This window comes from Arachis hypogaea, chromosome 17 (genome assembly GCF_003086295.3).
Source record: "Arachis hypogaea cultivar Tifrunner chromosome 17, arahy.Tifrunner.gnm2.J5K5, whole genome shotgun sequence".
Classification (NCBI taxonomy): Eukaryota; Viridiplantae; Streptophyta; class Magnoliopsida; order Fabales; family Fabaceae; genus Arachis; species Arachis hypogaea.
The window spans coordinates 65,868,153-65,872,862 of NC_092052.1; the positions used below are offsets into that span (position 1 = coordinate 65,868,153).

The 4,710-nt window shown below is 39.4% G+C and overlaps 1 non-coding gene across 1 annotated transcript; it reads right to left on the reverse strand.

Annotated features, from left to right (window-relative positions):
• Positions 1-742: 742 nt before the first annotated feature.
• On the reverse strand, positions 743-851 carry LOC112767527 (small nucleolar RNA R71). Its single transcript, XR_003184970.1, has one exon. It is a non-coding gene; the product is annotated as a small nucleolar RNA R71 (small nucleolar RNA).
• Between the last annotated feature and the right edge of the window lie 3,859 nt (positions 852-4,710).

The following is a 4,710-nucleotide window of genomic DNA, read 5'->3' on the forward strand; positions in this document are numbered from 1 at the left end:
GCCGTGCCGTGACAGGGTGCGTGAGCATATGATTCACTGAGAGGAGGGGATGTAGCCACTGACAACGGTGATGCCCTTGCATACAGCCAGCCATGGAAAGGAGTAAGACTGATTGGATGAAGATAGCAGGAAAGCAGAGGTTCAGAGGAACGAAAAGCATCTCCATTCGCTTATCTGAAATTCCTGCCAATGAATCTACATAAGTATCTCTATCCCTTTTATTGTTTATTTTAATCTAATAAAGTATCATGTTTAAATCCGCCTGACTGAGATTTACAAGGTGACCATAGCTTGCTTCATACCAACAATCTCTGTGGGATTCGACCCTTACTCACGTAAGGTATTACTTGGACGACCCAGTGCACTTGCTGGTTAGTTGTATCGAAGTTGTGACAATTATGAATTAAGATCAGAGCACCAAGCTTTGGAGCCATTACCAGGATTTGTTAGAACCTGGAGATCACAATTTCGTGCACCAGTCACTCTGGTGCAGCAGAACTATCAGTTTCATGGACTCTTGTAGGAGGAACCTAATAAATTCATATCTGACTTCCTGCAGATTTGTGACACAGTTAAGACGAATGGAGTAAACCCTAAGGTTTACAAGCTCATGCTCTTCCCTTTTGCTGTAAGGGATAGAGCAAAGCAGTGGCTTGATTCTCAACCCAATGAGAGCTTGGACACATGGGAGAAGGTGTTCATTGGATTTCTGACCAAGTTCTTTCCACCTCAGAAGCTGAGTAAGCTTAGGGTAGATGTCCATACCTTCAGACAGAAAGATGGAGAATCCCTCTATGAGGCATGTGAGAAATACAAGCAGATGATCAGGAGGTGCCCTCTTGACATGGTTTCGGATTAGACCAGGTTGTAGATATTTTATGATGGCCTCTCTGAGATGGCCAAAATGTCATTGGATCACTCTGCAAGTGGTTCTCTACACATGAAGAAGACGTCTGAAGAGGCAGATGAGCTTATTGAGATGGTGCCAACAACCAGTACCTGTACACCTCTAAGAGGAACCTTGTGAACACTGGGACTACTCAAAAGAGACGAGTCATGGAGGTGGACACACTGGATGCCATTTTGGCTCAAAACAAGCTCATGTCCTAGCAAATCAGTATTATCTCTCAGCACTTGGCCGGGATGCAGGTTTTAGCTTTCAACACTCAAGATGCATCCTATGGCCTGACTGGAAGCTACACTCAAGGGGACGTTTGTGACATTGCTCAGCTCATGATAGCGAGAATCGTGTTGGTTAGGAATTTTTCTTATAGAAAGAAGAACTTCATTGTAAGCATAGCTCCAAACTAACAAACAACTCTCACATCAAATTAAATTTTGGTTTTGTCACAAGTACAAATCCCAATTAAAAATTTATCGAAGTATTTAAACTCCGGATCATCTCACAAGGAATTGCAATGAAATGGTCAATTATTGGCTATGAGGAACAAAGGCGGTTTGATTGATAAGGGGCAAGAAAGTAAAGGGGCAAGAATTAAATGACAAGAAGAATAAATCAATCAAGTAACTAAAGAAAGCAAGTAATAAAGAGAGACATTCATGGCAAGGTTTGAGATCATAGGCTTTCTATCCTAGTCATTAATCATAACAATAATTAACAAGAATTTATCTTATTTCGTCATCCCCAATGCTGAAAGAAGGTATAAGTTATCATCCATTAGAGAAAGTCAAACAAGACTAGTTAATCTCAAATAAAAAATCCTAATCAACTCACTAATTGAATTAGCAAGAGATTAGAGTCATTTAAAATGATATTAACTAACAACTCTAGATCACCAATCTAAATTGGGTATTAATGACTCAAGATTGACCAATTACTCTTCCCAAGCCAAGAATGCTCAAAATCTACTCTAAAGTCCAACCAAGCATTTTATCAAACACATGGAAGGCATGAAAGAAAAGCATAGTAAAAATGCAAGAATAATAAATCTACCAACTACCAATTGTAAGGAAAGTAAACCAACAACTCAAATCAACAATTATAAGACATAAAACATTAAATTTCATTAAAAGACATCTAAATCCAACATGAGCATCCATGAACATAAAAGAGAGCATAAAAGGAAAATTAACAAGAAAACTAAGAGAATCAAAGTGTAGAAGCATGAAATTGTAGAAAAAATAAGATGAGAACAATAATCAAAACCTAGATCTAAGATGGAATTAAGCCTAAGAACCCTAATTCTAGAGAGAAGAGGGAGCTTCTCTCTCTAGAAACTAACTTAGCCCAAGCTTGAATTTTGCATGAAATAGCATCAGGAATGAGTTGGATTGGGCCCAAAGTGCTTCAGAAATCGCCCCCCAGTGATTTCATCTTTAGTGGGCCATGTGCAGCATTAGTGTGCACACGTACAGTGCGTGTGCACGCCCCTAAATGCGAAACAACTATAGAAAATTTTATATTATTTTGAAGTCCCAGATGTTATCTTTCCAACGCAACTAAAACTGTCTCATTTGGACCTCTGTAGCTCAAGTTATGGTTGATTGAGTACGAAGAGGTCAGGCTTGACAGCTTTGCGGTTCCTTCATTTCTTCATGAGTTCTCCCACTTTGCATGCTTTTCTCCTCACTTCTTCCATTCAATACTTGCCTTATGAACCTGAAACCACTCAACAAACATATCAAGGCATCGAATGGAATTAAATTGAATTGAATTTAGCTATTTTAAGGCCTAAAAAGCATGTTTTCACACTTAAGCACAAATCAAGAGAGAATTGCAAAACCATGCTATTTCATTGAATAAATGTGAGAAAAGGTGATAAAATTCCCCAAATTAAGCACAAGATAAACCACAAAATTGGGGTTTATCAGCCCACTATGGAGGAAGTAAATTACATAGAAAATTTCTTTAGAAATCCCAATAATGATCCCTATGCAAATACTTTCAATCAGGGATGGAGGAATCATCCTAACCTTGGGTGGAGGGAGCAGCAACAGAAGCCCCAACAAAGCTTCAACAACAATCAGGGTGGAACTAATCAAAATAGGTTCAACAACAGGTAGTTCCAACCCTCTCAATAGCAGACGAAGACCTTAAAACACAGCCTCACCGACTTGGCCACAATAGTTTCTGACCTTTCAAGGACCACCCATAGCGTTATGCAAGAAGCTCGGTCTTCAATTCAGAACTTGAAAGTGCAAGTAGGTCAGTTGAGCAATAGGATACCTGAGAGACCTCCCAACACTCTTCCAAGTAACACAGAGGGAAATCCAAGGAAAGAGTATAAGACCCTTACCATGGGCAAGGAGGCCTTGCCTAAAGAAGAGTATGTTGCTGAGGATTTAAAGGAGAAAAAAGCTTAAGAGGAGACTGGCAGTACACTTGTACATGCCTTGGTGGTGATGAAAGAGCCTGAAGTACAACACCTTCAGAACGTGCAAGAGGAGACCAAAGATGAGCAACTTGCTCAATTCTTGGTAATCTTTAAGAAGTTACAAATCAATATTCTTTTTGCTAAGGTGTTAGAGAAGAAGCCTCCCTATATGGCCTGTCTGAAAAGCATATTCTCTAAGAAGAAGGCCCTGAGGGGAGATGAAACTGTTGTGCTGACCAAGAAGTGCAGTGCACTAGTACAAAAGAAGCTACCTCAGAAATCGCCAGATCCTGAAAGCTTCTTGATTCCCTGTACTATAGGGACCATCACATTTGAGAAGGCATTATGCGACCTTGGATCTAGCATAAATTTGATACCTCTCTATGATGAAGAAGCTGGGGATCCAAGAGGCGCATCCCATAAGGATCTGAAGCAGGCATATGGATTGGTGGAGAACGTTCTAGTAATGGTTGAAGACCTTTATCTCCCTGCAGACTTCGTGATACTTGATACGAAATAGGAGAAGGATGAATCCATCATCCTAGGAAGGCCATTCCTAGCCACTGGGAGAGCTTTGATTGATGTAAAGAGAGGAGAGTTAGTCCTGAGGATGCATGAGAACTATATGCTGTTCAAGATTTTTAAACCTCAACCTCTCTCAGACAAAGGTGGCCCAATTCTTGGTAGTTTTCATAACCAATAACGAGAACACTTTATTGCAATTCCTAAGGAGAACGACCCGAGGTTTAAATACTTCAAATATTATTTTTATTAGGGGTTTGTACTTGTGACAAACAAATTTTTGTATGAAAGGATTATTGTTGGTTTAGAGACTATACTTGCAATGGGATTTCATTTGTAAAATTCTACACCATCAAAAATCCGTTCATCAAAATGGCGCCACGCGTACGCGTCGCGTTCATTTCACCTCAATCCACGCGCACGCATGTCAGACGCGTACGCGTGGATGCCCTTCCTTCACTACACTTCTTTTCTTCTCTTCTTTCCATTTCTTTCCTTCTCTTCTTTCTTCTTCCCTTCTCCTACCCCTCATCCAACACTTCCAAACACCATTTTTAACCACTTCTTTTAGTTAGTTAGTTAACTAGTTGTTTAATTAGTTAAAATTTCATTTCATTTTCTCTTTTTCATACTAAGTGTTAGATTATTAATCTTGTTTACCATTCATTGCTGCTAATCATTGATAAGATGTTATTTTAACATCATTGTTGTTTATCATCTTTGTTGGATTCGTTGATTGAGGTTATGTCTTGCTACTTCGTTTTGAGTTCTTCATGCTTAATTTTGTAAACACCAAGTGAATGAGAATTGCCCTCAAGCACTCTAAGTCTTTTTGAATTGCATGATTTGGCCA